This window comes from Physeter macrocephalus, chromosome 2, assembly GCF_002837175.3.
Source record: "Physeter macrocephalus isolate SW-GA chromosome 2, ASM283717v5, whole genome shotgun sequence".
NCBI classification, from domain to species: domain Eukaryota; kingdom Metazoa; phylum Chordata; class Mammalia; order Artiodactyla; family Physeteridae; genus Physeter; species Physeter macrocephalus.
In genome coordinates, this window is record NC_041215.1 from 39,475,584 (window position 1) to 39,484,752 (window position 9,169).

Here is a 9,169-nt window from a genome sequence, read left to right on the forward strand (position 1 = left end):
AGCTCTTTGAACATCCAGTTCCACTCCTTGGACACCCACTCTCACTTTCAGCACCTGAGAGCAGCTGTGTTGATTCAAAACCGCTGCTTGAACACCACTGTGCCCCAACCTAAGTCTGCATCTTGCCCACCTGCTCCGTCATTCAGATACCACTCTTGCACACCCACTCTGTGTGAATCAATAGCCACCTCTTGCTCATCCATCTGTACCATTCAATGTACACTCCATGCACACCCACATGGGTGCCATTCAACCTTCTCTCCTTGTAAACTGTCGACTTGAAGAAAAACACACAACATAAGAGTTGTAAGTTTCAGTATTATTCAGGGTCTTACTGAGGACTATAGCCTGGGAGACAGCCTCTCAGATAGCTCTGGGGAACCGTTCCAAAGAGGTAGGGAAGGAGCCAGTATATGTATGAGTGTTTTGGCTAGGGAATACATGTATTCAAGCATACATCTTGTATAAAAGATTACTGCTAGTCACAAAGAACAGATATCTCAAGGTAAAGATTTTGGTGCTTTACTATGTATGGGTAGATGCAAGAATCTGGGCTCGCTGAAATTCTTTCTGAGATATGCATCTAACTATCTAGGAGCTGGTTTATCCAAAGCACAGAGTGCCTCATCCTGTTTTTTTTCATCCTGAGCTTCCCACAGGGTGCACTGTCAGTGGGTGACTGCAGTGGGTTGCAACTTAACCTTTTATATAACGGGATGATGAATGACACTCTATTCTTTAAGTTTACAGCACCTACTGTGTCTCTGCAGTTTCCCTTTGATGCCTTCCTCTAGGATATTCACGTTAACATCCAGCCAGGCTGTGCCATCAACCTCCAATCTCTGCTCACCAACAGTTTCCCAACCACATACAGCGTCCCTTGAACTTGCTGGCAGTGATTCAACCCCTCTGCAGAACCATGCTGAGTTATTAAACCATCCCTCCTTGCAGGTTCAACAGGTGCTGTCCCACTTAATTCCTCACACAGCCAGTGGGCTCCATTCATTCTCTGTGCTATTCAACTTATATCTATTGTACAACAAAGCTATACTATAAAATCATACCAATAATATATATGTACAATTGTACATCCAGACAACAGGTCTGTAATTATAGTCATTGCACAGCAGTGAGATGCGTGTATAGTGGAGGATGCGTGTGAGACTCTGTTGTCATGTGAGTGTGCGCCTGTGAAATACTTTGTTTGAGACAGTGTTTTGAATTGTGGTGTGATACTCTGTTTACCTGTGTGTGTCTGTGAGAGACATAATCTGTGTTTAGTAGTGTTTTGCTTATTTGTGACACACTGTTTCTTGGGGTTTGTGTGAGACAATCTGCTTAATGGTGTGAGTTTGTGAAACACTGTTTAGAGACACATGTACATGAAACTGTATTTAGTGTTGTGTGTTTGTGGCAGACACTGTGTTGGGTGGGCTTTGTGTGTGAGACACTGTGAGTATATGAGGGCACGAAGTTTATTGGAGTGGGGGGTGTGTGTGAGAAAGAGAGAGACACTGTGTTGAGTGGTTTGTGTATTTGTGATCACTGTGTTTTGACCCCAGGAGGGCTCTTTTAGCTGTCTCCACCCTGCTTTGGGTGGTGAGCCAGCTGGCCATAGTTTGCTCCTTGCTCTTAATTAAGAGGGTGATTGTTTTCAAGTGTCCTTGGTCACTTTTCTGGGTGATAGGTGAACAAAGGGATCCCCCAGCTGCTCAGCTGCACAAACCAGGAAGTTAGCTTCTTTACTTGGAGTTGCAGGGGATGAGAAATGCTTATCCTCCCAGTGAAACGCTGGTCAGTGGGGAGCTGAGGTGAGAGGAGCCCTGCCTTCTTGGCCACCACCTGGAGAGGAGATTTCAGCACACTAAGAAGGCTGGGGAGGAAGAGAGCTGGTTGTGCCTCAAACACTATAGACTGTTGCTGTTTCTATTGAGTGTTAGTTGATTTAAAAAATAAATGTTGGCAATTTCCTGGCGGTGGTTAGGACCCTGAGCTTTTACTGCCAAGGGCATAGGTTCGATCCCTGGTCAGGGAACTAAGATCCTGCAACCCACACGGCACAGCCAAAAATTTTAAAAAAAAAGTTTCTTCATTTGCTGTACAGTATGTCCTTAGGACTATTTTCAGATATTTTAAATGTTTTCACAGCTCCGCTTGTTTTGATGGCCCACAGAGCCTCTCATGCCAGCATCACATAAGTGGAACATAAGTCCACATAAGTCCATCTTTCTTTCTGATTTATCTACTTGTCTGTGTGTCTGAATGCTTATTTATTTTCTATTTATCTGTGTCTATAGTCTGTTTCTCTGTCCATCCATTTATACATCTATTTGTCTATATCCCTTCAATATGTCTGTCTTCTGTCTGTCTAGATGTCTTAATCTCTGTTCACCTATCTGACCGTCTGTTTACTCTTTTGGTTTTCTGTCTGATTCTCTGTCTGCTTATTTTTCTGTTTCTCTATTTCTAAGTCTCTCTCTGCTCCCTGTCTATCTATATAGCTGTCAATATGTCTCTCTGTCCATCTGTCAATATGTCTATTTATCCATTTCATCATCTATTACTCTATCATAATATTGATCTGTCCTTCTGTCTCTTTTTTTCCTGATTTTTTTCTGTTTCTGTCTTTCTGTGTCTGTCTCTCTGTCATTCTGTTTGTCTTACTACTATTAGCAGAATAATTGTATATCTAATTCTTTGTCTAATTGTCCATGTGTCTGTCTTCATGCCAGTCTGTTTTTCTGTCTTTATATTTTCTGTCCATCTTCCTGTCTATGTATGCATATATTTATGTGTGCTTGTGTCTATCTTCTATCTTTCTATGTTTTTTAGTGTCCATTAGTCGATATTTCTATCTGTCTTTGCACTATCAGTAGATCTGTCTTTCTGTCTGTCAATCCTAGTAACTGTCTATCTGCAGGTCTCTGTATGTCTGTCATTTTGGCTTTCTACCTATCTTTTTGTCTATATTTATGCCTACTTTCTATCTTCTCTGTTTTTGTTTCTTTCTTCCTATTTACCTACCTGTCTGTCTGTGTGAATGCTTGTGTGTCCATCTATCTATCCCTCTATCTAGCCATCTGTCTCTCTCTCTATCTAACTCCCTATGCAAGTATATAGGTATCTACCCACCATCTATCTATCTACCCATCATCTATCTCTCTCTCTTTCTGTATGTGTTTCTATGTGGCCACTTGTCCATCTGTCTTTGTCTACCTTTACACTATTTGTTTATCTGACCGTCTATCCATCTTTCAACTATCTTTCTGGTCATCCGTCAGTTTTAAACCTATTTTTGTATTCATAGGTTCATCTGCCATTCTGTTTTTTTAAACAGTTATAGTAAGATATTAACTCATCTACATATACTTCACCCATGTAACCATATGATTCAATGGCTATTTTAGTATCCTCACCATACACAGTTTTAGAAAATTTAATTTTCTAAAGGAAATCCTGGATCTTTTAGCTATTATCTCGCAACCTCCATTCCCTCCAGCTTTAGGCAGCCACCAATCTACTTTTTTGTTTTTATACGTTTGCTTATTCTGGACACTTCATATAAATGGATTCATGCAATAAATTGTCCTTGATGACTGGCTTTTTTCACTTGGCATAATGGTTTTAGGTTTATCCATGTAGCGTATATTAACTATCAATACTTAATTTCTTTTTTTCCAAATAATTTTATGATACCACTTTTTATTTACCCATTCATCAGTTGATAAACAGTTGAGTTGTTTTCACTAACTGGCTATTATGAATAATCTTGCTATGCATAATTGTGTACAAGTTTTTGTGTGGCTATATGTTTTTATTTCTCTTGGGTATACACCTAGGAATGGAATTTCTGGATTATTGAGGGAAAGTACAGAAAGTGTACCCCATCTCTCCTCACCCCCACAGAGTTTCCCTCTTATTGACATTTTGCATTAGTGTGGCACATTTGTTACAATTGAAGAAATGATATTTATACATTATTATTAACTAAAGTCCATCATTTACATTAGGGTTCATTCTTTGCATTAAATAGTTTATGGATTCTGACAAATGTGTAATGTCACTTGTCCACCATTATAGTATCTTTTTTTTTTTTTTTGCAGTACATGGGCCTCTCACTGTTGTGGCCTCTCCCGTTGTGGAGCACAGACTCCGGACACACAGGCTCAGTGGCCATGGCTCACGGGCCCAGCCACTCCGCGGCATGTGGGATCTTCCCGGACCGGGGCACGAACCCGTGTCCCCTGCATTGGCAGGTGGACTCTCAACCAGTGTGCCACCAGGGAAGCCCTCCTTCCTTTTAAAGGCTCCATTTTATGGATATACCACATTTTGTTTATCCATCCATCTGCCAATGGACACTTGGGCTGCTTCTAAATTTTGGCTATTGTGAATAATGCAGCTATGAATATGGGTACAGAAATATGTATTTGAGACTCTATTTTCAATTCAAGCCACCAAATTTGGAGGTGGTTTGTTACATAACAATAGACAAACAGCATGCTGAGTCATGATTAGATCACACCATTGAAATGGTACAAGGATGATGATCGTTGAAGGAGAGAAATGTGTTTTTGTGTGAGTGGATGGAGGTCAGCCTGAAGACTGTGTGCTGACTTAGTGTCCCTAGGACCTCTGCTTTGGAACCCCTCACTTCCCTGGCTGCCCTGGAGAGAGGGTAAAGCGGGCTACAAAGTAGCAGCATTTATATACTGGATTGATAGCTGTGTGTTAACAGTAAGGAAAGACTACTCCATGTTTGTACTCAGATTGGACAGTCTGCTAAGGTGCTTCCTCCACCAGGATGGTGCTAGAGCCCAGCTTGGGAAAGAAAATAAACAAATTGTGACTCATTGGGTCAGTCAGTGCAGGAGAGGTGAGAACGCAGAATGTTGAATCAATCTTGGATTCCATCACAAACCAGAGTGGCTAAAATCTCGCTCTTGTCCAGGTTCATCAGGGCTGAGGAAGCAAAAGAAGAAACCATAGGATTTTCCTGGAACAAGTTCAACAAATGAAGGTCAGGCTTTGAAGTCACTGCTGTAATACTGAATAAACTTGAAGGACTTCCTGGTGGTCCACTGGTAAAGAATCCACCTTCCAATGCAGGGGACACGGGTTCGATCCCTGGTCAGGGAACTAAGTTTCCACATGCCGCGGGGCAACTAAGCCCGTGAACCACAACTACTGAGCTTGTGCCTCAACTAGAGAGCCTGACTGCCTAGGTACCTAGGTGTACTTGGGGATCCTGATGTGATGCAGGTGAGCCTCACCTTCTTGAAGGTGGGCCCCTGACACTGATAGCAAGGATAAGTGGTTTTCCAACTGTTAAAAAATACAGTGTATTAGGAGAAAATTTGAGGTTTTTAGTAAGGGCAACAGATCAGGAGACAATTAGCATTGAAAAGATACTTGTTTATATGTGCCACATCTTCTTTATCCATTCATCTGTCGATGGACACTTAGGTTGCTTCCACATCCTGGCTATTGTAAATAGAGCTGCAATGAACATTTTGGTACATGACTCTTTTTGAATTATGGTTTTCTCAGGGTATATGCCCAGTAGTAGGATTTCATACAATGGAATATTACTCAGCCATAAAAAGAAATGAAACTGAGTTATTTGTAGTGAGGTGGATGGACCTAGAGTCTGTCATACAGAGTGAAGTAAGTCAGAAGGAGAAAAACAAATACCGTATGCTAACACATATATATGGAATCTAAGAAAAAAAATGTCATGAAGAGCCTAGGGGTAGGACGGGAATAAAACACAGACCTACTAGAGCATGGACTTGAGGATATGGGGAAGGGTAAGCTGTGAAAAATTGAGAGAGTGGCATGGACATATAGACACTACCAGACGTAGGGTGGATAGCTAGTGGGAAGCAGCCACATGGCACAGGGAGATCAGCCAGGTGCTTTGTGACCACCTAGAGGGGTGGGAGAGGGAGGGTGGGAGGGAGGGAGACTCAAGAGGAAAGAGATATGGGAACATATGTATATGTATAACTGATTCACTTTGTTGTAAAGCAGAAACTAACACACGATTGTAAAGCAATTATACTCCAATAAAGATGTTAAAAAAAAAAAGAAAGAAAAGATACCTGTTAGTCACAGTTCCCAAGAGGAGGGGGCGCACCCTGCCACAGGGAGTCACACGGGGAAGTACCGGCTTCAAGAGGCAGAGGGCCTGAGGAGAAAACATGGGCGAGAAACTTTATTGGGGTTTCCGTGGGAAGTAATGGGCAAGGCAGGGGAAGCAGGGTGAAGATGGACTACTTTGAATAATTTCAGTGGGCTCTGGGGCATAGAGGCTGTCCCTGGTTGTCTGGTACCTGGACCTGGGGTGATTAGGACAGGTGGATATTGGTACTGACCTGGATAATGTAGGTGGGCAGTGGTGAGTTGGTTGGTTTGCAAATGAAAGGTGCACTTGCAGAGGAGTCATTTACTATCTCTAGGAATTAGCTAGCCCTGAGAGAGGCCATCCCTCCAGAGTCAGCAAGGCCCCAGATGTCAAAGCATCAGAAAACAGAAAATAAAAAACATGTTTACTACATGCTACAACATAGATGAAACTTAAAAACATTATGCTTAATTCATTTTGATATGAAATTCACAGTGAAGCAGGCTTTGAAATCACTGCCGTAATAGTGAAGAAATGCGAGAAATTCCTGAGATGGATTCTTGAGCAAACACACGAAAGGCTACATATTGTATGATTTCCTTTATGTGAAATGTCCATAACAGGGAACTTTATAGAGCCATAAAGTAGATTAGTGGTTGGCAGAGGGAAGGGGGAGCGGGGAATGGGGACTGCTGATGGGTACAGAGCTTCTCTTTTGCGGTGATGAGAATGTTCTGGAATTAGATAAGGGTGATGGCTGCACAACGTGGTGAAAATACTAAAAGAACACTGAATCGGACACTTTAAAAGGATATATTGTGGTATGTAGACTATATTTCAGTTAAAATAATGTGAAAAGAGAGAGGTGCTCCTACGGCTGCTGGAAACTGGAATAAAGATGGTAATGGCGAAGGAGCAGGTTCTAGAACTTCTGAAAAAGTGGAATAGAATTTGGTGACAGGTTGGATATGGGTCAGGAGAGAGAGGAGTGGAGGCTGGTTCTCAGGATTCCAGAAGTGTTAGCCTGTGTGAATGGGAGTGTCATTGAGCAAGTCAGGTCAGGCGGATGAGGAGCGGATTGAGTGGGCACTTCAGGATGGGGCGCCGCACGTGCAGGGAAGACTCACCGGATACACTGCTTTGAGGTGGGACTTTGATGTGGCGGTGGCCGGTGGACAGAGGCAGCAGTCTGCCTTGAAATGTAGATCTGGGTGCTGTTAGCAGGTGAGTGGAACCCAAGCCAGAGAGTCAGGGACATCTCCCAGGCCACCATCCTGTTTGTTCTTTTGTGTCTTAGGCATGGAGCCCCCTCCATCCTGAGCACCTTTCTCACCTTCTTTACTCCAATGCCATATAATTCTAGCAAGCATGCCTTAAACAACTCTCCCGCCATGGCTCCTCATCTCAGGCTGGGTCCTGTCCTTATCTTTATCTCTGCTGTGACTACTTGGTATTGAAAGTGAGTAATTTTCAGTCTGTATCCCCCACCAGGACAGGGATCCATTTTTTTTTTTAAAGTTTTGTATCCAGAACCAAGTGTCTCTGACTCCCAGGCTAGAGGTCTCAGCCACCATCCTATACTACTCATTTGCCCATGCCAGAAACCTCAGGGTCGTCCTCAGTGTCTCCCTCTCACCACTTGTGCCCAACCCAATGCCAGAACCCGAAGATTTGAGTGGCTCTCATATTAGCTCCTGTTCAAACCTCTGCCCTGACTTACTTCATTCACTCCCATCCTCGCCTGGATGCAGCCATCTCCTAACCGGTCTTCCTCTTGTCAAGCCAGTCTTACATTTAGAAAAAGTGATTTTTTTACAACACAGATCATGTCACTCCCGTGCTAAAAGCTTTCAGTGACAATCCCCAGCTTTCAAGATAAGAGCAAGCCTTTTCACTGAGCAACAGGCCTCTGTTTCTCTAGCATTATTTTTTTTTAAACATCTTTATTGGAGTATAATTGCTTTACAATGGTGTGTTAGTTTCTGCTGTATAACAAAGTGAATCAGTTATACATATACATATATCCCCATATCTCCTCCCTCTTGCGTCTCCCTCCCTCCCACCCTCTCTATTCCACTCCTCTAGGTGGTCACAAAGCACGGAGCTGATCTCCCTGTGCGATGCAGTTGCTTCCCACTAGCTATCTATTTTACATTTGGTAGTGTATAGATGTCCATGCCACTCTCTCACTTCATCCCAGCTTACCCTTCCCCCTCCCCATGCCCTCAAGTCCATTCTCAACATCTGCATCTTTATTCCTGTCCTGCCCCTAGGTTTGTCAGAACCATATTTAGATTCCATATGTATGTGTTACCATCGGTATTTGTTTTTCTCTTTCTGACTTACTTCACTCTGTATGACAGACTCTAGGTCCATCCACCTCACTACAAATAACTCAATTTTGTTTCTTTTTATGGCTGAGCAATAGTCCATTGTATATATGTGCCACATCTTCTTTATCCATTCATCTGTCGATGGACACTTAGGTTGCTTCTATGTCCTGGCTATTGTAAATAGAGTTGCAGTGAACATTGTGGTACATGTCTCTTTTTGAATTATGGTTTTCTCGGGGTATACGCCCAATAGCGGGATTGCTGGGTCATATGGTAATTCTATCTTTAGTTTTTTAAGGAACCTCCATACTGTTCTCCATAGTGGCTGTATCAATTTACATTCCCACCACCCGTGCAAGATGGTTCCCTTTTCTCCACACCCTCTCCAGCATTTATTTTTTCAAAATTATTTTATTTCATTTATTTTTGGCTGCGTTTGGGTCTTTGTTGCTGCGCGCGGGCTTTCTCTAGTTGTGGCGAGCGGGGGCTACTCTCCGTTGCGGTGCGTGGGCTTCTCATTGCAGTGGCTTCTCTTGTTGTGGAGCACTGGCTCTAGGTGCGCGGGCTTCAGTAGTTGTGGCACGTGGGCTCAGTAGGTGTGGCTCGCGGGCTCTAGAGCGCAGGCTCAGTAGTTGTGGCACATGGGCTTAGTTGCTCTGTGGCATGTGGGATCTTCCTGGACCGGGGCTTGAACCCGTGTCCCCTGCAT

General features: G+C 43.1%; 1 long non-coding RNA gene across 1 annotated transcript in view; it reads right to left on the reverse strand.

Moving 5' to 3' along the window:
* Positions 1-4,404: 4,404 nt before the first annotated feature.
* LOC114487184 (uncharacterized) overlaps positions 4,405-9,169 on the reverse strand; it is a 19,999-nt gene continuing 15,234 nt past the window's right edge. The window contains exons 3-4 of the long non-coding RNA XR_003682004.1: positions 6,105-6,190; positions 4,405-4,962 (exon numbers count right to left, since the gene is read on the reverse strand). This is a non-coding gene — a long non-coding RNA (uncharacterized lncRNA). The remainder of the gene's footprint in view (positions 4,963-6,104; positions 6,191-9,169) is intronic.